We start from the raw sequence: 26813 nt of genomic DNA, 5'->3' as shown, positions 1-26813 counted from the left end.
TATCAAATTATTGTAAATCAATGCAGAAAATGACATTGAAAACAAACGTATGACCTTTATGAGGTTCGAATACAGAACATTTGATTTCTCTCAGCGCCAAAGTAACGCCTTAATCGATGCGTGCGCCTAAGTCCGGAATGACGCCTGCATTACAAAAAATTCGCCATACTAACTACATAAACATGTGTGAGTGAACATTGCAATAGTCTTTCAAGTCTGCAATGCTTTTCCTTTTAGTGGAATGCAAATTCCGCGGGCGTTTGTTATGCAAATCTACACAGGTGCAACGAGCTGATTTGAAAACCTGTGTTAACGCTTTGTCGACTAATTCTGAATTGAATGTTTCCATGGAAATTTTAGTGCTTGTTGCATCACAGAAAGACCCAGGCTGATGGAATGTGGTTGGATTTCAGTTAATTCATGGAAGGCGACTGTCTGTTGATTCGCGGGGTAATTAGAATAAAGTTATTTGCGGAATTAGCACCACAATCATTTCGTTCTTGCCCCTCCCTGTTAGGTTATGTGATCCGCAAACACCTGCCAACCATTACAGTGGAATTGAAGTAATTATGTTTTAAGCTCCCATGTTTTTTGCACAGAAAACAATGAACCCCTGTTGTGTTGGCTATTGGTAGGAACTTCAACTCTTTCAGCCACGTTCTCCTTTTTACATACGATGGCTTTTGAACTCAAAAGAATTGTAATTGTATTGTATTGTATTTATTTACATTACATGGTATTCGTAGACCGCTTCACAGATAGAATATGGACCATTTCAAAAAATAATAGTATATTATGCAACGAGCCTATAATGGTAGTAATTAAGACGCGAGTATGTTTGATTATGAAACAAGCGCAAGCGAGTTTCATAATTTTCATACGGGCGTCTTAATTACCATTATAGGCAAGTTTCATACGACTTTTTATGCTCGACCATATTTCTAACTTGAAATTATTCATAAATATTCATGTTATGGTTATCTAAGTGAAGAGCGGAACTGACCTTCTAAATTGTGAAGTGTGCGCAGACGCAAAAGTATTGATTTTTTCCGAGGAACGAATGTCATCGACCTTGATATAATCTAGACTCTAGAGAATAACATGAACATTAATCTTGATATAACCTGGAAATTGATTTAGAATTGAAAAACGAGATGACGAATTGAATTTATTTGAATATTATTTACAATTAACGCTAATTATTATAGTAACAGAACATAACCTTCTGCGACAGTATTGGATTTCCAGCCTCCGTGACGTTTCGCTAGTTGTCTTTCGATTGCATATCCGAGAATAATCGATACTTGCTGTTTTATAATGGTACAATGGTGATTTCTCATTGGCTGAACAACGGAATTATAATGAATAGATGTACTTTAATGAGGTGCATTGAAGGGCTACTACCAGGTGTATAATTACTACATTTCGGCATGGTCGAGCATAATAGTACATTATGCAACGAGCCTATAATGATAGTAATTGAGAAGCGAGTATGGATGTTTATGAAACGAGCGCAAGCGAGTTTCATAATTTTCATACGAGCTTCTTAATTACCATTATAGGCGAGTTTCATACGACTTTTTATGCTCGACCATATTCCTAACTTGAAATTATTCAGATGTATACATTTTATTTGTATCTGACAAGATCGGAAGTGACCTTGTTCTAGGTCGTGAATTGTGAGATGTGCGCAGACGCGAAAGTATTGATTTTTTTCCGAGGAACAATAATGTCATTGACCTTGATGTAATCCCGTTAAACTTGATATAACCTTGATTATTGAATTCGACATTGAAAAACGAGATGACGAATTAAATTTATTTGAATATTATTTACAATTAACGCTAATTATTATAGTAACAGAACATAACCTTCTGCGACAGTATTGGATTTCCAGCCTCCGTGACTCTTCGCTAATTCTCTTTCGATTGCATATCCGAGAATAATCGATACTTGCGGTTTTATAACGGTACAAAGCTGACTTGTCATTGGCTGAACACCTGTAAGCTGAGTTGTCATTGGCTGAACACCTGTACTTTAATGAGTAGGTGTACTTTAATGACATGCATTAAAGGACTGCTACCAGGTGTATAATTACTACATTTCGGCATGGTCGAGCATAAAATATTAATAGTACTATAGAGTCTTTATCATAGTCGCAGTCTAGTTGAAATATAGCTTGTACAGAAGAGTTTTACAATTCAGGGTGGACCGCTCGAATGTACTTAATTTCAATTGTATGTGACTGGTAAACAGTTGAAGATAGAAACCTACGATAACGTTTATATGAAAGGAAAACTCAACAAGTTTCGATATACACATCACCATATCTCTACGTGAGCTCCAGCTGTCACTGTGACGATATCGAGGCGATGAACGATTTCTTGCCAAGCACGTTGGAGTATGTCTTCTGGAATGCTGTCAATAGCCTCTATGATGCGCTCCCGAAGATCACGAAGGTTTCTGACTGTGGTGGCGTACACTTTATTTTTCACGTAGCCCCAGAGAAAGTTATCGAGCGGTGTTAAATCAGGATCAGCGCCGGAACGGTCTAGCATCGTATTGGCGAATTCCAGTCGTTTGGGTTTGTCATCCGGCTCCAGACGTTGCATTAACTGCACTTTGTATGCGTACAGTTTAAGACGTTTGTGGACAATTCGTTGCAATGTTGATTTTGGTACTTGAAGTTCCCACGAAGCTCTTCTTAATGACTTCCGCGGGCTTCGCTCATACGCGGCTTGAACATTTGCAGCCACTACGTCGGATATTCTACAACCACCTTCAACAGCGATTCTGTAGCTAAAAATGTATCGTGCCACTTTTTAATGCGTTTAGCAGTTAGAGCATCATGGTTAAACACTCGCCGATACTCCGTTTGAACTCTAACAATTGATTTAAACTCCGCATATCACAACACAGTTTGCGCTTTCATCTGCGGTATCGCCATTTTGACAATCGATACAATTTACGAAAAGAAGCCGTGTCTACGCACCATCTACCGACAGGATTCGAAACTTGTTGAGTTTTCCTTTCATATAAACGTTACCGTAAGGTTCTATCTTCAACCGTTCACCAGTCACATACAATTGAAATTAGGTACATTCGAGCGGTCCACTCTGTATAATAATACAACACAAATGTTTAGCATCAATACTTAATAAAGTGACATCAAAAATCTTCTCCTTGCATTTTTAACTATGTCCTGATTACTATCAAGTGAAAATAGTACGATGGCAACTAAAACTTATCATTAAGCAAACTCTGCAGGGTATAGTAAAAACAAGATACAATAAAAATGTAAGGAAAAAGTTTTTGATGTCACTGTACAAGACAGAAACATTTCATGCAGCGTTGTTGAGTGTCACAAACTCACTTACAGAATAGAAGACGTGAGAAATTAGGTGGAGTGGAGTCCCTTCGTTGTTTATAAATGGGGTAAAAACTATTAGCCAATCTAAGGTAATTTTATACGTTTGTATTTGAAGAGTCCACTGCAAGAATGATGGATGTCACTTTCTTGTCGAAAATGACCAAGACTGTCAATGCATAGCTTAAGACATGTAGAATGTACATAGAGAGTTATATGGCATTAACACTGATAATCATTGTCCAGTAACGATAGAAAAATCACAGTTAAGCTTTGAGCGCTAAGCATTTCAAACTTTCAATTGCTTCTCCTGCAAAATGTATTCCAAATGACATCCATCATTCTTGCAGTGAACTCTTCATTTACTATGTATTACATAATTGTTCTTCTGTGCTCGCCCCTACCTACATGATGTAACCACTGCCGAAATATCAGCTCAGTGGCTGGTAGAGAGAGAACGTGGTGTAAACAGCAGGGTGAGTACAAACACTGTACATAATTGTCTCTAAGCGTAGGAGGCACCACTCGGCAGATTCCCTACAAGTTTCAACTTATTTTTTTGTCTGAGTAAATGTATTATGAAATGACATCAGTCTGAATGATTTACAATATTTTTGTCGTTAACATTAAAACAATTATTTTATTTAGAGGAGTTCCCACTGTAATTATTTACTCTTATATTTATTATTAAATATCCGTGGAAAAGAACCCTAATTCACCAAGCGGTATGCTAGAGTTTTAGTTTTGTTATACGGTATACTACTTATCTACACTACTTATTTTTACATAGATAATGGTGAAATATATATCTACGATCTTTTAAAGATAAAGTTTAGCAAGTCTATAAATTGTCTGTAGCAACAAGATTATTTGATCACGTCACATAGTGGAGTCCTGTATTCGGTGTCGCAGTCCAGAAGATGTGTCTTTATTTGAAATCTCTTTGCTTCAATAATAGGACAGTCAAATAGAAGGTGTTTCACACTGTGAAGGTTTTCGCGGCAGGAGCATGTAGAGTCGATGTCTGCTGGAATGTTGAATCTGTCGAAGTAAGTTCCAAATTTCCCATGTCCAGAAAGAAACTGCGTTGTTACGGAAGTAAGTTTGAAGTGATGACTTTTGAGTCGGTCGTGGATTGTTGGGAAGTAGGTGTCTCTTGTTAGTGATCCGGTTGTGCATGTCGTCCATCTAGTATTCCAGTTTTGATGAGTCTTTTGTCTTATTTGTTTCTTGATAAATGATATCGGTTGTAAACTGTATGTCGGAGTTTCGCTGCTGGAGGCTGCTGCTTTCGCTAGCTCATCAGCTCTTTCATTTCCTCTTACACCATTGTGTCCCCGGACCCAAATGAGGCATATGTGGTGTGCGTACTTTTGAAGTGATTCTCTTGCCTCTATCGGTAGTGGGCGATGCAGTGAAGGGCAGCTTGGGAGTCACTAAATATGCGCGCTGTGTTTTCGTTCTGAATGCACCATTTCAAAGCTTCATTAATTGTTAGAAGTTCTGCCTGAAAAAAATTATATATTATATTACATTATATTATTATTATTATTATTATTATTATTATTATTATTATTATTATTATTATTATTATTATTTTCGCTGTTATTTATACTCGCTTTAATATCTTTGGTCATATCGCGAGTTAATCTTTTTTTGAAATCCGAAGGCCTGTGTACTAATGTTGAGACTGGTTCTATTGTTGTGAACTAGATGGCGACTATATATGTGTGACTTGATTTATTATGAATATGATTTCGGTGATGAATGAGGCCGGTGATATTCAGGGATGTTGTGGCCCGAACTTCCTGGCATTTGCCTTACGGTTGAGGAAAAACCCTGAAAAACCTCAACCAGGAAATTCAATCCGTCTGGGAATCGAACCCGGGCCCTCTGCGTAAGAGACCAGCATGCTGATCCCTACACCACAGATATATATATATATATATATATATATATATATATATATATTATTACTAGTGGCTTATGCAGCAAATACTGCTGCAAACTAAGTTCGTTAGACGTTCAAATAAAAATTTTTCAGATTTATTTTCAATGAAGAATACTTGTCTTTTTGATAGTTATTTGCTTCCATAATAATGAAACATACTCCCTCTCAATGGATTTTTTTAGGCCAAATACTTTTTCTTGAACCTATCCAACTTCAGTTTTTTAGTTTCAACGCGAAAACGCAAGTATCAATGTCAGGACGATAGCAGTAGCTATTTCAGGTCATTGTGGATTGTAGGCAAAAGTTAAAAAATGCCAGGTTTGCTAAGATTTCGAACAATAGCATTTTCGTATAGCTGCTGCATGTAGAACTTGAAATGTATAGCGTAAAATCATTTTATCCTACTAAGAGATCTTGCTGAAATGATCTGGAGACTATAAAATTTTCTAGGCCTCTTATTTTATCAGTAAGTAGGCCTAATACCTTTTGATCTTTCCTTAGGAACTGTAATTTTTGCGCTCTCTCGATCCAATACTGAAGACAATGACACATATCAATATCTACACTACACCGCCATTAAGTATATGAAAAAGATCTAACCCCACTGGGCTAATAAGTATAAAAATATTTGATTTTTAATGACAATATTATTATCTTACTTAAGTTTTGTAGTTTTATATATAGCAGCCACTCAGTAAATTATAGAAATGAAGATCTAAATTAAGATATTCTCTACATTTACTTACATAACCTCAAAACGTTTCACTTTCATGTCATCAATATAGCATCAATATTATGTACAATTAATGAAAAATAGATGCATCATGATATTAACTATAATAATATTTAATTTCTAATGATAATAATGTCATCAAACCACCTCAAGTTTCGTAGACTTGAATATCCAATACACAGCTGTACTCAGAAAATTATTATATACTGCAGAATCAGTTTTTAATAACAAATTGAATTGAGCTCTAAATATGTCGGCAATCCTGCAGGTCATGGCCTTCGTGTAATAGCCTATTGTTTATTGTAGTGTGTGTTTTGTTCTGAAATTCAATCAAGTGGGCCGTGATGCGATAAAATTAGTTCTCAAAACTGACAACAGATGGATTTTGGAAAATAGGAAAATTATGTAGGAAAATTGACATTTCACTGAAAACTACTACTTTTCCGAAAAACTTTGGGTTCCAAGCTTCAAAATGAGGGGCCATTTATTAAAATCCGTTCAGCCGTTTTCCCGTAATTTCCATTATCAGTTGAAATTATATTTATAGATATATTTGTGTGTGTTATTAGAAAAGCTTTCCCTTATATTTGTATGTGTATAAAGTTAGATGCTAAAATAATTCTTATTTCAGTTTGTAATGTTTTCATGTATAAGTTTAAATACATTTTTTTCCTTCTTCTTTACTGTATCTTTTGTCAACGTCGAGCATGAGCAAAGCGATCGCCTTATTAGTAACGTATTGAGTGGTGTTCCTGTAGTGGACGGAGTCAGCTAGCTTTCCAAATTAGAAGTTTCCATAACAGAAATTTCCAACCGAGGGACTCCACTGTATTCTAAGTTTGATTATTTAATTCCAAAGCAAGGAAAATGTTAATGTTACGTTTTATTTAACGACGCTCGCAACTGCAGAGATTATATCAGCGTCGCCGGAATTTTGTCCCGCAGGAGTTCTTTTACATGCCAGTAAATCTACTGACATGAGCCTGTCGCATTTCAGAACACTTAAATGCCATCAACCTGCCCCGGGATCGAACCCGCAACCTTGGGCATAGAAGGCCAGCGCTATACCAATTCGCCAACCAGGTCGACCAAAAGCAAGAAACTTTGTGTTTATATTATATTATTTGAGATCAATTCCATTCCATACAACATTGTAGAAAATCTTCCAAAATCGACATTTAAAGAATTTTTAGTAGCTGACTAAATCTCAACACATGGTTCAGCGTATTCTTTAATACTGCGAGTTCATAGAAGTCAATTGTTAGATTAAAACTATTGCAATTGACACAAAGAAAGTTAATTACAACACACGAACAGCGTTTTTAATGACAGGCATATTTTTACGGGAACATTAATCAATTGCATCCAGAATTCAAAACTACTTCAGATATAAGATTATATGAATTTGTTTGCCACTTTAGGTTTTGAATAAAACCATGAATTTTATCCACATGTTATGAAATATCATGTGTATCTATCTGTCTTCAATTTTAAGTTAATTCCAGCTTGAACAGTATGCTTCTTGGATTTTTCTTTTATGTAAGGAATTTCTTATACACCATCTTCGCATATTGCTTCTCTCGTACTTCCGTCCAATAACTACCAAGAACGCAAGCTACTCCAAGGAACAAAAGATTTTTTTCATCCCACTTATTAAATATAGGTCTTTATTGTAATACTTGTTCGTAGAAATTCACAGTGTAAATTCTTTAAAATACAAAATAAAAACTAAAAATATTTTGCTCATCTCTTTCAAGAGTTTAAATATATCTAGCCTCAGGATCTTTTTAACATCACTAGAAAAAAAATTGTCAGCTTATGAAATGTCGGTATGAAATTCAATATTCACTTGAGATAACACAGGTAGTGAGCATTTGAAACAGAAGAAACTCTTAAGTTACAATAGGGGTTGAAGTCGAGAACTGTCGTATCTGAACACTGCCAAAGCTACCCTTTCATTTTTGCATTAACCATACTCAGTTAATTAAACTACAATAAATAATACAACGTTTCATTTTTATATCGTCAGAGAAAAATCTGAAGAGTAGAAGCAGACGAATATAAAGACAGTTCGCAATGGAAATGATCTAATTGTTCCGCGACTTAAGCTGGTCGACATGGAGATTCATGCGAGCGTGTAAATGCGAACAAAAGAATGCTATTAGAGACGGGGATTATATTTCATTACATCTTAATTACACAACAGTACTCCGGAAATCTCATTAGAAGAGTTTTCTTTTATCCAATTAACCGCGGGAATCGAGCAAGGATCTCCAGCTGCCTTTCAACGAAACAACACTTAATTACCGCTGTTTACAACATTTTTCATTCTCGCGAAATAGGAAATTCTTGCATCTACGGTAATATACTGGCTTTCATAAATATGGAGAATCTCAATTCTATATCGACTATGTTTCCTTGACATAATGGTAGTAAGTGCTGAATAGATAATATATAGGATGTATCTAGATTCCCATTACAGACTTTCAGGGCTTGTGGTGAGGACCGAGAAAGTTACGTTTTGCATAGGAACTCATTTCCGGAAACGTGTCGTTTTCCCGCTACAAGCAAAACGTCACCACAACACACGTTGAGCTCTGCCAATTCTGCTGCTTACTCCAAGTTGTTTTTGCAGCGTCTGCGTCCACTTACAACAGCGATGTCAAGGTCAAGAGCACGTATACGGTTCTGCGTGCGATCAAGCGCTCACTGGTTGCCATGAATCTATTCTGCAGGCAGCAGCAGAGAATAAGAAGGGGTGAACAAAGTGAAGTCTATTGGCCTGTCACTGCAAGATGAATTAAACTGTTTTTAAATAATAGATAGCGTGTTACATTCATAAAAGACAACAACAAATCAGAACATATTTTGTAGAGTGTACGTCTCTAATAAATGCAAAGAATTATAAAATAGTAGGCTACAATAAATAATAAACATAGCTTCTCCTTAACTTATATAGTTTCAGATAATAGATAGAATATAACCAATTTTTATATAATTATCTAATAATCCAACTGATATAAAAACACTGTTTTCCTGTTTTAAACTTAACAATACAAAAGTGAAAGAAATTACAGGACATTTTGCATACAGAAAAATGAAATAATACGATTGGAACAAATAATAAACTTTGTATATTTCTTATCTTACAGGTTTTAGATAATGAGGCCACCTAATTAAATGCTGTGTAACTGTTACACACTTAATAATATACTTATTATATGAACAGCACATTTCTAGAAACAGATTTAAATTCCTGACTTCTCGTCTAGTACAGAAGTGTTTTTCTTGTTTTTGCCGACACCAACCTTCTTATGTCCGGCGAAATTATGTTTCTTGCAGCATGACATAGCATAGCACGGTTATTATCTTCTGATATTCTTGGTATTAGTCTTGGTTTTGTGAGGTTCTTAAGTGAGGAAAATTGCTCACATACGTGCTTACTGCCAAATATAGAAATAATTTGCGCCGCAAATATTATATATTTAGGGATGTAGTTGTAAATTGTAAATATATTGTAAATATAAGTTTGAGCAATGAAATAAAAGAGAGAGAACATGAAAAAGTTAACAAGTTTATGAATTATGAGGGAAACGCTTCATCGGTACACAGTGAACTACCATCATTATTTTGAAAAAAAGAAAATAATAATAATATTTTTTCAAAATCGTAAAAATATATTCTTTTTCATATAGAAGAAGAGACGAATACAGCCACTAGGTGTATTTTGAGGAGCATTAATGGCCTAAATTTTAATTTGACGCACTAGCGCCACGAGAGACGAATACAGCCACTAGGTGTATTTTGAGGAGCATTAATGGCCTAAATTTTAATTTGACGCACTAGCGCCACGAGAGACGAATACAGCCACTAGGTGTATTTTGAGGAGCATTAATGGCCTAAATTTTAATTTGACGCACTAGCGCCACGAGAGACGAATACAGCCACTAGGTGTATTTTGAGGAGCATTAAAGACCTAAATTTTAATTCGCCGCACTAGCGCCACGAGAGACGAATACAGCCACTAGGTGTATTTTTTGAGGAGCATTAATGACCTAAATTTTAATTTGACGCACTAGGGCCACGAGAGACGAACACAGCCACTAGGTGTATTTTGAGGAGCATTAATGACCTAAATTTTAATTTGACGCACTAGCGCCACGAGAGACGAATACAGCCACTAGGTGTATTTTGAGGAGCATTAATGGCCTAAATTTTAATTTGACGCACTAGCGCCACGAGAGACGAATACAGCCACTAGGTGTATTTTGAGGAGCATTAATGACCTAAATTTTAATTCGCCGCACTAGCGCCACGAGAGACGAATACAGCCATTAGGTGTATTTTGAGGCGCATTAATGGCCTAAATTTTAATTTGAAGCACTAGCGCCACGAGAGACGAATACAGCCACTAGGTGTATTTTGAGGAGCATTAATGACCTAAATTTTAATTTGACGCACTAGCGCCACAAGAGACGAATACAGCCACTAGGTGTATTTTGAGGAGCATTAATGACCTAAATTTTAATTTGACGCACTAGCGCCACAAGAGACGAATACAGCCACTAGGTGTATTTTGAGGAGCATTAATGACCTAAATTTTAATTTGACGCACTAGCGCCACAAGAGACGAATACAGCCACTAGGTGTATTTTGAGGAGCATTAATGACCTAAATTTTAATTTGACGCACTAGCGCCACGAGAGACGAATACAGCCACTAGGTGTATTTTGAGGAGCATTAATGACCTAAATTTTAATTTGACGCACTAGCGCCACGAGAGACGAATACAGCCACTAGGATTATTTTGAGGAGCATTAATGGCCTAAATTTTAATTTGACGCACTAGCGCCACGAGAGACGAATACAGCCACTAGGTGTATTTTGAGGAGCATTAATGGCCTAAATTTTAATTTGACGCACTAGCGCCACGAGAGACGAATACAGCTACTAGGTGTTTTTTGAGGAGCATTAATGGCCTAAATTTTAATTTGACGCACTAGCACCTCGAGAGACGAATACAGCCACTAGGTGTATTTTGAGGAGCATTAATGGCCTAAATTTTAATTTGACGCACTAGCGCCACGAGAGACGAATACAGCTACTAGGTGTATTTTGAGGAGCATTAATGGCCTAAATTTTAATTTGACGCACTAGCGCCACGAGAGACGAATACAGCCACTAGGTGTATTTTGAGGAGCATTAAAGACCTAAATTTTAAGTCGCCGCACTAGCGCCACGAGAGACGAATACAGCCACTAGGTGTATTTTTTGAGGAGCATTAATGACCTAAATTTTAATTTGACGCACTAGCGCCACGAGAGACGAATACAGCCACTAGGTGTATTTTGAGGAGCATTAATGGCCTAAATTTTAATTTGACGCACTAGCGCCACGAGAGACGAATACAGCCACTAGGTGTATTTTGAGGAGCATTAATGACCTAAATTTTAATTCGCCGCACTAGCGCCACGAGAGACGAATACAGCCATTAGGTGTATTTTGAGGCGCATTAATGGCCTAAATTTTAATTTGAAGCACTGGCGCCACGAGAGACGAATACAGCCACTAGGTGTATTTTGAGGAGCATTAATGACCTAAATTTTAATTTGACGCACTAGCGCCACGAGAGACGAATACAGCCACTAGGTGTATTTTGAGGAGCATTAATGGCCTAAATTTTAATTTGACGCACTAGCGCCTCGAGACACGAATACAGCCACTAGGTGTATTTTGAGGAGCATTAATGACCTAAATTTTAATTCGCCGCACTAGCGCCACGAGAGACGAATACAGCCACTAGGTGTATTTTGAGGAGCAATAATGGCCTAAATTTTAATTCGCCGCACTAGCGCCACGAGAGACGAATACAGCCACTAGGTGTATTTTGAGGAGCATTAACGACCTAAAGTTTAATTCGCCGCACTAGCGCCACGAGAGACGAATACAGCCACTAGGTGTATTTTGAGGAGCATTAACGACCTAAATTTTAATTCGCCGCACTAGCGCCACGAGAGACGAATACAGCCACTAGGTGTATTTTGAGGAGCAGTAATGACCTAAATTTTAATTCGCCGCACTAGCGCCACGAGAGACGAATACAGCCACTAGGTGTATTTTGAGGAGCATTAATGACCTAAATTTTAATTTGACGCACTAGCGCCACGAGAGACGAATACAGCCACTAGGTGTATTTTGAGGAGCATTAATGACCTAAATTTTAATTCGCCGCACTAGCGCCACGAGAGACGAATACAACCAGTAAGTGTAGGCGTAACGTTCTTGGTGTCCACGTGACCAAAAATTCACGGCAACCGAGATAATAGTTTAGAATGTTTTCAAGCGCATCCTTGATGTAACTGTCGATCTATAATTTGCCATGATTGAATCATTCACTCGGTCAACATTTTCTTTCAGCACAAACTGTCTATGGTGGACCTATACCCTGTGTGAGTTCACATGTTGTTATTCCGTGTATAAAATCGCGGAAACAATTTACATCATTAATTTGATTTGAAGCAGCATTATCTCTCACTACACACATATTTTCATGTATTTCGCTAGGAGTTCACTTATTATCGTTTAGATTTTTTCGGTGTTTTTTTGGTGGGGGGGATATCTTAGCAATGTATGACACTCATTTCTCTTTATTTCTCACATAGTCACATCTTAATCACGTCTTTTAATTCGAAAATCTCCTAAACTTCAGGTGATACACCTGTGAAATTCTATGCCAGAACAGTTAAAATTGGATAAATATTTTACACTGCAACATAGTATGATATTCTTCTTCTTCCCGTTAAGTATTAGGCCATATGGTCTGTTACGATCTCGCAGTTGGAATTTTCAATCCAGCTCTTCTTTGGACGACCGAGATATCTCTTCCCGTTTGGACGATAGTGGAGCATCGCTTTTGGGATTCTATCTCTACGCATGCGATGCAGATGATTTATCCAGTTGATCCGATAATGTTTTACGTGATTAATTACAGGTTCTAGTTGTAATTCTTCCATTACATCTTCATTGCGTTTTTATCCCATTTCGTATATCCCGCTGTATATATCATAAATTTCATTTCATTAGCCGTTATTCTGCTTTCGTCTTTCTTCCTCAATGTCCATGCCTCACTGCTGTAAAAAAGTACAGGTCTCGCCAAGGTCTTGTATAGGCGAATACTGGGTGTTCATCTCAAAGTGTGTCATGACGTCACTGTTGTGAGTCAGTGATTTGAAGCGAATTTCAGCTTTTATGTCAGAGAAGTTGCCTATTAATCAAGGCGTTCAATCTGAACTTGAGAACGTGTACGGTATAACTTGAACGTCGTAGCAACAGATGGCGGTCTGTAAAGTCTCCATGCTACCATAACCTCTTTCGAACTGTGTTTTGTGCGGGCAAGTCGTACGCAGGGTATTTGTTATCATCCATTGTTCCACAATACAAATCAAATGCTCCGTGTCCATGTTGACCGTCGAAGTTAATGTCAACAAGTAATCGTCTTAACCCTCTCCCCATATCCCAACAGTAAGAAAATAGCTCACCTCAGTACATGTTTCCAAACAGTTCACATTCCTGCCACTACAGGTGTTACCGTACGTATCCGTAAGTGTTACCGTACGTATCCGTAAGTACTCTTCAGAATGAACGCCGTACTTGCTAGGCAACTTCTCTGGCACATAAGTAATACGCCTCTGCGGAAGTATAGGAAGATTGAATTCTCTAGGCTCAACGACTAGCCACATGACGGCATACAGCGAGCCATGACACACTTTGAACTGAACACGCAGTACTAGTATGACGTTTCCTATTAAAAGTATTTATTTTTAATTTGAAAGCAAAAGTCATTGATGTCATCCTTAATTTTTCAAATGACCATATAAAATGCATGAAATCAGATTGAATTACTGATTTGTAGGTACTGAAATCACATGGTATAACGGAAAATTTATAAATAGCCTGTTTTCGTGCTTGAAAATAAATGCAATACGCCCTTTTAAAATCAAGTCTATCTTTGAAGCTCCTGAATAAATTAGTTTCATAAATAGGATACTAACTGGATATCTCGTATAAGGATATGCTTCAATATATGAAGAGCCATTCTGTATTTCGCAGTAAAAACCGCTATGAAAAATTAATGCGTCAGAGTTGAGGTCACGCGCCCGGTCATCCATTTCACCAGCTTTGCTGCTGTGTTGACCGGGTGGAGGACTCTTCAGGCGGCAGATGAGCAATATGAAATGCTGCACTCGGAGTGCCTCTCCAAAGCGCTCGGCTTTTGTTTGCTTTGCGGCAAGAGTCGCAGAGATAGCGAAACTTATATTGAAACAAAGAGCTATTTGTTTTCCACTAGGTCTGGAACTGCAGTGCAGATTTGTGTAAAGAAAAATATTGACTATGTGGTATAATTCCTAGACATGTTTATTTTCGACAGTTCTTGCCTCAAACATGTTTTGCAGAAGACTACACAGGTCAGAACTAAACAACAATGGCAACAAAATAATTTCGTTCTAATTTTTGAAGAAAAAAAATTATGATTGTTACGCCTAAGCCTGAACTAATTTCCATTCCAATGGTTAGATAAATTATTATTATTATTATTATTACTCTGTTATTATTATTATTATTATTATTATTATTATTATTATTATTATTATTATTATTAATAGTTTAACTATAGTGTTATTGACATTAGTAAAAACCAAGTCAAGAAGATTTTTGCTTGTAACGTTGAGTTAATTTGATTTAATCTAAGAAGGCAGGACGAGGAATATAAATCCTTAGCCTTAATTTTAGAGTAATAATGAGTGTCATTAAGATTAAAACAAGTTGACCAGTCCATACCCGGAGTATTGAAATCACCAAAGATTACTATTCTAAAATTATGAGTGTCAAGATTTTTTTCAAGAAAATTAAGATAAGATTTTAAATTATTATGTTCTGTATCAGGAGAGAAATAATGGTTACCAGTTAACAGATTAAAACCATCAGCCATAAATAAATAAATAAATAAATAAATAAATAAATAAATAAATAAGTAAATAAGTAAATAAGTAAATAAATAAATAAATAAATAAATAAATAAATAAATCTATACTAATAATAAATCTGTAGCCGAAATTGTTCTGGTAATTTTCGATTTTCCAAAAATAACTGGTCCTAACATATATAATTAACCACCCTGAAACCGAAAATCGCTTTTTTGAAATTCTTGTTTGTATGTCTGTCTATCTGTATGTTTGTTACCTTTTCACGCGATAATGGCTGAACGGATTTCGATGAAAATTGGAATATAAATTAAGTTCGATGTAACTTAGATTTTGGGCTATATGACATTCAAAATACATTATTTAAAAGGGGGTTTATGAGGGGGCCTGAATGAAATAAATCGAAATATCTCGCTTATTATTGATTTTTGTGAAAAATGTTGCATAACAAAAGTTTCTTTAAACATAATTTTCGATAAGTTTTATTCCTTGAAAAATGTTGATAGGACTGATATTTAATGAGATAAAATTAAAATAACTGCCATCTAAGGCCGTGTAATGAATTTAAAAAACAAATGACTTCGTCTATAAGGGGCCTTGGACAGCAACAATCGAAAGCTATGAAAGATACCCTACAGAGAATGTTTCTGTGTTTGTATGAAGTAATATCGGAAGCTAAATTAACCGATTTGTATAATTAATTATTATTTCACCATTCGAAAGTGTAGTTTCTCTAGATGACATAATGTTATAATGTTATTACAGTAGCTTCTGATATATAATATAATATAATATAATATAAAATAATATAATATAATATAATATAATGTAATGTAATGTAATGTAATATAGTATAGTATAGTATAGTATAGTATAATATAATATAATATAATATAATATATAATGTAATGTAATGTAATGTAATGTGATATGATATAATATGATATGATATGATATAATATAATATAATATAATATAATATAATATAATATAATATAATATAATATAATATAATATAATATAATATAATATAATATAATATAATATAATATAATATAATATAAAATGTAATATTATATAATATAATTTAAGTTATTTGAAGGGTTCACAACCATAGTGGGCCAAGCGCCATTTACAGAATACGTAGAAAACAAGGGTTAAAATTAAATTATTACCATAATTCAATGGAAACCTATAACAAGTAAAATAAAATATACACATTAAATCTAAATGATGTCAATCTTCATTAAACTATGGTTGCATGTAATAAAAATTAAGAAACATGTTAAAGGAATTGTCATTGCACCAAGCGAGTGTCTCTGGACCAAAATGATCGCATTTTAATTATTTGGATGCAATTTAAATTAAGTAACATATTAAACGATTTATCCTTCTATCAAACACGAATGTTCCCTGGATCAAACGTCCTATTTTAATTATGTAATTACTTTATATTTATTTCTAACGGGTGCAGCGGAGCGCACGGGTACGGCTAGTAAATAAATGAATGAATGAATGAATGAATGAATAAATAAATGAAGAAATAAATACATAAATAAATAATTATTACTCTATTATTATTATTAGTCTATTATTATTATTATTATTATTATTATTATTATTATTATTATTATTATTATTATTCCTTACTTCAGTGTGCAGCGTGTAAACTATAGGAACTTCCAAAAACATTTCTGGTGGTAGAACATAAGTAACCGAAGAAAAAAGTGGCATTACGTTTTTCTGTAACTGTCGAAGTTTTCCCAGAAAAAAAATAATTTTGAGAGTCTTAGGGTCGAATTCATAGTCGTCACTTATAAAATGAGGAAACACTTAAGTAATGAGCGTTTCCTTAGCACTTATTTTAGATCGTATTGCAGAGACGCTACTCATTCATATGCCCTGAGCATTCCCTTGACATCGAAAGAAATATGGTAACATGGCTAGACGTGAGCGCTTTCCTACATTCAATTGTTTTCCAGCGTCTTCAGTCTCATTATAGGCATTATTGTCATACACAAATACAGAAGTAAATATTATAGAGCTAAAAATTATACAAGATGACCAGAAAGCATTTTACAGAAAAGAAAGAAGTGAGTTAAGATCACTAGTTATGAAATATGGAGATATCGTCGAAAGTGAAAAAAAAAATTGATAATTGTTCTCTCCAAAAGAATAAATTGACATGGAACAAAGTTGCAGTTGAGTTTAATGCAAACTCCGAAAATATTTCTGTAAGTAAATCATTTTAATTTATTTTTCAGTTATTTTTATGCTAAATAAAGTGGAAGTGATATAATTACGCAAATTTTAACAACTTATTCCTTGGGTAGGATATAAAAAAAATGAAAATAACGAATACTTTTCGAAAAAAAAAATGCCACTTAAACCTACCTGAAATGCTGCTGTATCATAAAATCTCAAAGCAACCAGTACTTTCAGCAGTGGCGAAATCGGTAAGCCTCGTGGTTGCATTGTGAATTTAAATGAGAGACACCAGAATATTCACAACAGTGTTCTTGTCGAAACGGTATCTCCTCTTAAATTGTTGATCATTATACATCTCTAAAGGGTTTTTCGTATCTCTGATGTATATTTTGCTAGCCGAAGCTCATTTTCATTTTAATTACAGTACTCAATAAATTAAATTAAATCATAATCATCATCTATTGTATACCGAATCAGCTGATTACAATGCATATGAGGAAACACTTGAGTAAGCTGACAAGCTACCTTATTTGAATAAGTGTTCACTCCAGTGGGATTTTTGAATAGGAAATGATTATAAGCAACTGCTTAAGTGTTTCCTTACGATAAGTGTTGACTATGAATTCGGCCCTTATTTACTCTGCCCGATACGTACCCTGAAACAGTCGTTTGTTACTCTGTTGTGTATTGACGTGTGTTGGGCGCAAGGTCATTGGCGATGGCATTCACGTTAAGTCGAAATGTAAACATATATTAGACGACTATCAATCTTAAAACCATGGTACTTTACAAACCAAAAGTAAGATTATAAGGATTGACTAGACATTCTGTTCAGTAGCGCGATATATAGCCTACTGTCTATATAATTTTGACAGTTTATATCGTATACACCCTGTATATTAAACAACTTCAGTTATGCAATATCATCTGAATAACTGTTCAAGAAAAACAAACTACGAGGGGGATCCAGGAAATAACGACCGTTCGCGCACATCCGCCGCGCAGCTGACTCCCCTTCCTTGTTTGAAGGTCAACTGGCTTCCTTAACATGTGTTCTCATAATGTTGTGAGTACTGGTTGCAACAAGTCGCCATTGTGCATTTTGTGTTACTTCAAAATGAACGACGTGATTGATAATCCCCCCGACTGTGAGGTGAGGAGTGTGATTCGATTTTTGAATGCCCGACATTTGAAACCTGCAGAAATTTACCGGGAATTGAAAGAAGTGTATGGTGATACTGTAATGAATGAAAGAAATGTGAGAAAATGGTGAGAAATGTTCAACAATGGGCGAACAAATGTTCCACGATGAAACTCGACCCGGACGCCCATCACTCATCACAGAAGACCTGAAGACTAAAGTGAACGACAGAATCTTGCAAGACAGGCGAACATCACTCGACGAATTGTATATTGCCTTTCCTGACATTTCTCGTTCTTTGCTTGGTGAAATTGTGTCGCAACATCTTGGCTACCACAAAATCTGTGCACGATGGGTTCCACGGCAACTGAGTGACCAACACAAAACTCAGAGAATGGCCTCAGCATTGACATTCTTGATGCGATATCACAGAGATGGAGACTCCTTTCTTGATCAAATTGTGACTGGTGATGAGACCTGGGTGTCTCACAACACCCCAGAGACCAAGCGCCAATCACGTCAGTGGCATCATCCCTCATCACCCAAGAAACCGAGAAAATTCAAACAGACTCTCTCAACACAAAAAGTCATGGCTACTGACTTTTGGGATCGCAAAGGTGTTCTTTTGCTGGATTTCATGCCAAAAGGCACTACGATCAATGCAAATCGTTATTGTGAGACTTTACGAAAACTACGGCGAGCCATCCAAAACAAGAGGCGAGGAATGCTTTCGAGAGGAGCTGTGCTTCTTCACGACAACGCCCGTCCGCACACTGCTTCTTCAACTCGAGAATTGCTGGATAAATTCGGTTGGGAAATCTTTGATCATCCGCCCTATAGTCCAGACCTTGCTCTAGCGATTTTCACCTTTTCACTAAGCTGAAAGACTTTGAGTGGTACGCGTTTTGGAAGTGATGAAGAGTTGAAGAAGACAGTGAACACCTGGCTTAATGAACTGGCGGCAGAGGAGTATAACACGGGAACAGATACGACAAATGTTTAAATGTAGGTAGTGATTATGTAGAGAAGTAAAGGAAGCTTCAGTTATGTAACAGACTTTGTTTTTTCAAATATATATACATTTTTTAATTATTACAACAAAACGGTCGTTATTTCCTGGATCCCCCTCGTATAAACAACATCATTGGTAAGTTATTGAAGAAAGTGAATAATTAAATTGTTGAAAAATTCGCGAAGCCTATGAAAAGTGTGTGTCAAATTCATGATACTCATGTTTCTGACAATTCTGTCCGAAACGGCATTATAACATCAAATAGTAATTTTGTATTTCTTCTATTCATAATCATGATATTTATTCTATTATTCTATTCTTGTGTCTGACATTGTTTCTATGACAATACAATTTACATTTGTGTGTTCTAAAATAATTGTTTGACTGCATTTGTAATATGGAACGGATTCTGACTAATTTATGTTTCAAAGCCAATTTCTGTTGAATTACTTTGCATATTTCATTATGTTTGATGTTGTATTTCCTCTGACCCTCTGAGCTAAACAACACATCTATTGTTTCCATTATAATTTAATTATCTCTACCATATTTTCAACAGAGGTCACACAGCATTATTTATGCCATGAATGGCTGTGTTATATTCTTGTTTATTATTATTACTATTACTTTTATTATTATCATTATCACCTTTTATTATTAACGAAGTTAGATGGAACATATCGCAGACTAGGAACGCCGGAGGACAATATTTCAGAGAAAAGTTGATATCATTTCGCGGAAGGTTTTCATTTGCGCATTATGGTATAAAAAGTGATCCGGAATATATGGAATAACAGTTTGAACTATCTCCTGATTCTTGGACATTCCATGCAACTTCAAAATACAGAGCGTTCCAGCGATAAGTACCGGTTTATTCATCGGTCGCTTGGCGGCGGAGTTGGTTGAGCAACTGCCGGGGAGCCAGCCCTCTCTCTCCCGGCGTTCAATACCTCACGTAACGTTTCAATGACTAGTCAGTCTGAGATTGGGATATGTAGAGAGGAGTCGTGTAGTGTTGTGTTAGTTACCACGTGGAGATTGCGTAATAAAGATATATTCTGTGCTTGAACTTACATATGTTATCAAAACATATATGAATAAAATCGTCTGGAAAAACGAGATGAAACTGTAGAAATAGTTTTCTAGGCCGCCCAGTTCCAGGAGGGCAATAAAACAATTGGAGAAAAAAAATATTGAAACAGGTTGTATAATTGATACAAAAAACACAATCTCGTATGCTATCATGTGGATGGGTACAAAATTCTATAATTAATAAAACATATAGGCTAATAATTAATGTTAAATACAACATATTACGGTTGCGTAAGTGTGCATGTAAGTTTTAATTCAATGAAGCGCCGTGAAAGTGAAATAGTTAAAATGTACTGATGTTGCAAATAAATCTAATACATGTGTTTATTTATTTATTTATTGATTTATTTATTTATTATTTATCTATTTATTTATTTATTTATTTATTTATTTAAACAGGGCAAAGCCCCAATTACAATAGACAGTACAGATTTGTTTAAAAAACACAGAATTACATATAACATGAAAAAAGAGATAAAACAGAAACAAATGCAAGATACAAGTGTAATTACAAATTGAAAATTGAAAATGAAAAAAAAAACAAACAAATAGATACTACCTAAATAAAAGGCACAGATATAGATATAAATGAAAAATACCAAAAATAAAAATAAATTAAAGAGAGTTAAGTATAGATATCATAGCCAAAAATGTAAAATGTAGCTGTAATTACAGAGTAAATATAACACTATGTAAATAAATTCAGTATACAGTATTATATAGCAGGACTAATAGTCTTAATTTACTTATTTAAGAAATTTACCACTACAGAACACGTGTTCCAACCAGCATGATACCTGACTACAACTACAACCAACATGCAACTAAAATCCAACATATCATGAAACCATTGCTGTATATAACTTTTTCTTGTACATATTGTATGATAACGAGAAATCTAAATCCTGTTTATTTGATAGATGATTGTAAGTTCGAAGCATTAATAAAAGTGGAGACATTTTATGAGAGAACACGCTGTTGTCTTTAAGTCGGTCTCACGTTAAGGTCAGTGAATATAGGCGTCTTCTTAACGGGCATTCCTTCTCTTTGTATTAGAAAATATAAAATAGATACTTACTCATTTTCTAACATATAAATTTAAAAAGTTGTTGTAAAGTGTAAATTAAAAATAAGAGACGTTACATTACTTAAGGTGACATATATTTACTTATGATGAAGGATGGGTGGAGCGGAAAAGAATTCTCTCCGGCACCGTGATTTGAACCCGGGACTTCAGCTGTGCGTACTGACGCTCTATCCACTAAGCTCCACCCATCCTTGATCATAAGATGACGCAGAATTTCTGCATGGAAATGTCATATGTACTTCGGTACATCGTAATAACACTTGATATGCGAAAATAATCACTTAGTGATTTAAGACAGCCCTCATTCCGTCGGGTCCCGGCCACTCAGTCACTCGTAATGAGTGCATCTCTGCACATAGTGTGTTGGACATTGTGCCACTGTCACATCTGTGACACAGTGCATGAGAGTTGGCCACTAGAGGGAACCTAATAGGTGGTGGAGCTTAAACTGAGAGGATTCAATCCTGCATCGGGACGGGAATCCGGTATGGCTCAGTGGCTAGAGCGTCAGCACGTAGAGCTGAAGACCCGGGTTCAAATCCCGGTGCCGGAGAAAATTTTTCTCCGCTCCACTCATCCTTCATCATAAGATGACGCATAATTTCTGCATGGAAATATCATATGTACTTCGATACATCGTAATAATATATGTATTTACTTAGCCTGACGAGTTATTCCCTTGGTTTGAATTATAACTTATTTTAAAATAACTTGAAAGAGGGTCTTAAACTACAAATGTTCAGTTTAATGTAGTTCTGTTTATAAGCACAGGGACATCATTTTATTTTTACGTTAATTTTTATTGTACCTGAGTTTTTGAATGTACTTCACTCCCACCCCTTCTACTAATGAAGTTCCAACTGCCCTCCAGACAGAATCAAGACCGCACATAGTAAACAGCACTGAGTTAGTGAGTATAGTACGTTCCAGAAATATGTTCGCGTTTTCCAGTGACGAATGAGCTTTCAATATTGAATCATATTTTCGCACAGATACTGTCCGTTTGCCTACGTCGCATCCCCCACCTGCTTCTGCACGCCCCTCTGTAAAAGCTGGGCTGTCTTAGCTCTTTTCTAGAAATATTAATTTCTGTTAGGAATTGGACGTTTACGTAATATTATACAACTGTTTCAAATAACTTAAATAAAAGGGCCTCGTTAAGTAATTAACTGTCACGTGATTTCCTCCCTTTGTACGATCCTGCGGCATAACCACTTGGAAGGACAGTAGATAGCATGTCTGAGTAATTTTATCTGTGCGGGTCGGGCAGAAGTGAAGATTGAATTTACAGTACGTAAGGTACTCTTTTATAGAGTAGGTACAGAATTATATCAATATGAGTTACTAGTACGAAGGACGAAACTGGCAATTGGAATTAGATGCAATAGTCTATAGTGCGATAATATGCACAAAAGAACTGAAGCCTGTATCAAATGAACAGCCACCATTATTCAAATATGTGTTTAAATATCCATATTATGATTATTTTTAGATTTAACTTCATTCTCTATATTGTACGCTAATGTACTGTAGACAGTATAATATGCACTGCATAATGAATACGTTCGCATGGATAACTCAGTTCATGAGTAAAAACACTTATTGTTAATACAGTACTGCATATTGATTAAACAAAAACCTAATGAAAATTATCGAACTCAAAATCGCGATATTTCCTAGTTTACGTAAATAAATGAACTACTTTTCTTCCCTCCTATACCTAGTAAAGTGATTTGTTTGTGTTTTACGCCAGTAACATCGAACTCCAGTCCTGGAAGGGGGTAGCGAACGGTGTTTCCGGTTCTCTAAAGGTATAACCAGGTTAATATTAAAAAATTAGTAAAAATAAAATGATGTTCCTGTATGAATAAGGGTGTAATTATTTGTCTTATTTGAACTGTTGTATCAGTGAAGCGTGGTGAGTCGTTGAAGTTATGGTTTACAATGGCAGTGAATAATTTTGATCAGTGATAATTTATAGCGTGTTCTATAGTGTCAGTGAAATGTGTTCTATAGTGTCAGTGAAATGTGTTCTATAGTGTCAGTGAAATGTGTTATATAGTGTCAGTGAAATGTGTTCTATAATGTTAGTGAAATATGTTATATAGTGTCAGTGAAATGTGTTCTAAAGTGTCAGTGAGATGTGTCATAATGCCAGTGCAGTGAGTGAGATGAGAGTGTAGTGAAAGGTTATCAGTAGCAATGTGAAACTTATGTAGCGCCTATACATATGTGAGCTGTAATAGGAAATTAGGTTCACTTATTATATTATTTTATGTATTATTAATTGTAATTATTGTGTATTCTAATTGTATTGTGTATATAATTCTATTGTGTATTGTAATTTTATTGTCTTGTTTATATTGTTTGTACCACTGTTACAGAGTTCTTGCCCACTTGCATTGTAATAAATACAGGGACATCATTTTATTTTTAATAACATTTTTAATATTAACCTGGCTATACCTTTGGATCAAGATTGAGAACCGCAAATACCGTCTGCCTACCCCCTTCCACGACTAGAGTTCGATGATACTGGCGTAAAATACAAATATATCACTTTACTAGGTATAGGAGGGAACAAATGTAGTTCATCCATTTACGTAAACTAGGAAATATTGCGCTTTTGACTTTGATAATTTTCATTAGGTTTTTGTTTAATCAAAATACAGTACAGTATTAACAATGAGTGTTTTTACTCACGAACTGAGCTATCCATGTGGACGTATTCATTATGCAGTGCATATTATACTGTCTATAGCACATTAGCGTACACTATACAGAATGAAGTTAAATTGAAAAATAATCATAATATGAATATTTAAACACATTTTGAAATTGGTGGCCGTTCATTTCGATAGAGGCTTCATTTCTAATGTGCATATTATCGCACTATAGACTATTGTACGTAATTCCAATTACCAGTTTCGTCCTTCGTACTAGTAACTCATGTTGAAATAATTCTGTACCCTACGTACTGTAAATTCAATCTTCATTTCTGGCCGATCCGAAAAGATAAAATTACTCAGACATGCTATCTACTGTCCGTCCAAGTGGTTGTATCGCAAGGTCGTAGGAAAGGAGGAAATCACGTGACATTTAATTACTTAACGAGGCTCTTTTATTTAAGTTATTTTAAACAATTGTATGGGTATAATATTACGTAGACATCCAATTCATAACAGGAATTAATGCTCTCAGAAAAGAGCTAAGATAGCCCAGCCACTAGCCTTTAGAGAAAGGCGAATAGAAGCAGGTGGGGGAAACTGGGATGCGACGTAGGAAAATGGACGACAGTACCTGTGCAAAAATGATTCAATATTGAAAGCTCCTTCGTCACTGGAAAACGCGAACATATTTTTGTAACGTACTGTTTACTCTGAACGTAAAGCTACTATGACTGTATATGCGGTCTTGGATCTGTGTGGAGGATGGTTGAACTTGATTAGAAGAAAGGGGTGGGAGTGAAGTACATTAAAAAACTCAGGTACAATAAAAATTAAAGTAAAAATAAAATGATGTCCCTGTACATACATACATACATACATACATACATACATACATACATACATACATACATACATACAAATCAGCTTCACAAGGAGTCCTGAAAGCCAGATTTGCACAATGTCCGAACATGTCATGTGAAATACATAGTAAACTATAATATTATAACAGAAATAAGAGTATAATTCCTTATTATAGTTATGTCACTTGAACAAGGCAATAATCGACTTCGAATGTAACAATTAGGTTCAGCTATTAATTGGGTTATTTTATGTATTAATGTTATTAATTGTATTTATTGTGTACCTTGTAATTGTTGTGTATTAATTTTTATGCTCGACCATGCCGAAACGTAGTAATTATACACCTGTAGCAGACCCTCAATGCATGTCATTAAAGTACACCTACTCATTAAAGGTCAGGTCTTTCAGCCAATGACGACTCAGGTTACAACTGTTCAGCCAGTGACAGGTCAGCTTTCCACCGTTATAAAACCGCAAGTATCGATTATTCTCGGATATGCAATCGAAAGAGAATTAGCGAAAAGTCACGGAGGCTGGAAATCCAATACTGTCGCAGAAGGTTATGTTCTGTTACTATAATAATTAGCGTTAATTGTAAATAATATTCAAATAAATTCAATTTGTCATCTCGTTTTTCAATGTCTAATTTAATTTCAATGTTATCTCTGTAGGTTCTTTTGGCCTAGCAAGGTCAATGTGGACATCTGTTCCTCGGAAAAAAAATGAATACTTTCGCGTTTGCGCACATCTCACAACATACGGAACATTGCTGAAGGGTAGATACAATTAAAATTAATAATATCAAGTTAGAAATATGGTCAAGCATAAAAAGTCGTATGAAACTCGCCTATAATGGTAATTAAGAAGCTCGTATGAAAATTATGAAACTCGCTTCCGCTCGTTTCATAAATATCCATACTCACTTCTTAATTACCTTCATTATAGGCTCGTTGCATAATGTACTATTATTGTGTGTAATTAAGTTACCACTGCCACCGAGTGTTTGCCCACTTGCAGTGTAAATAAATACACACATAGATATAAAGTAAGAAATATAAATCTAAATACTGTAACTAAGCTTTGCTTGAAATATAAACGCTTTATATTGTTGTAGATATACGTAAGTACATATTAGTTCATTTGTATTTTCAATAACCGAATAAATGGAGTAGATACATTATTTTATAGAATTATAAAATGCGTAAATATCTACAATACAGAAGAGGGAGCGATGTTGCTACGAAGACGTCTATGTGCCCAGTGGTGTTTTCTGAACTCCGAGCGCTCTGTAGTCTATAGCAGTGGTCGTCAGCACTCGCTGAAATGTGCAACGGGTACGCAGTGCCGTCCCATGTACACCGTCGTGCAGCAGGGAGAGATAGAGAGCATACCCGCTAGCAGCTACGCAGAGCACTATGTTGCGCTGCGTTTTCAGCGGGTAAGAGATGCTAGCCCCAGCGTGCACTGTGCTGACGACCCCTGGTCTATAGCAGTGGTGGGCATTCCTGCGGCATTGCCGCAGTGACGTCAGACCTCAGCGAAGCATCAAATTTACCTCTACCTTCCCCTCCCTGCTCCCTTCCTACTGCGCGTGTACGTGGCGGATTATACTGGATTGCTGTACTTCGGAGCTTCATTAGTGATACAATGTCTTTCGCAGAATCATATGAATCGAGAGGTATCACACTTACAAGAAAGGCGGTTCCTTCAT

The 26813-nt window shown here is 35.7% G+C and overlaps 1 protein-coding gene and 1 non-coding gene across 2 annotated transcripts in view; both read left to right on the top strand.

Moving 5' to 3' along the window:
• bma (SCY1-like protein bma) overlaps positions 1 to 26813 on the top strand; it is a 1113807-nt gene that overhangs the window by 200809 nt on the left and 886185 nt on the right. The window lies entirely within an intron of this gene.
• On the top strand, positions 22054 to 22125 carry TRNAY-GUA (transfer RNA tyrosine (anticodon GUA)). The gene has a single exon. It is a non-coding gene; the product is annotated as a tRNA-Tyr (tRNA).

Source organism: Periplaneta americana, chromosome 14 (assembly GCF_040183065.1).
Source record: "Periplaneta americana isolate PAMFEO1 chromosome 14, P.americana_PAMFEO1_priV1, whole genome shotgun sequence".
NCBI lineage: Eukaryota > Metazoa > Arthropoda > Insecta > Blattodea > Blattidae > Periplaneta > Periplaneta americana.
This window is presented reverse-complemented; position numbering and strand designations above follow the sequence as displayed.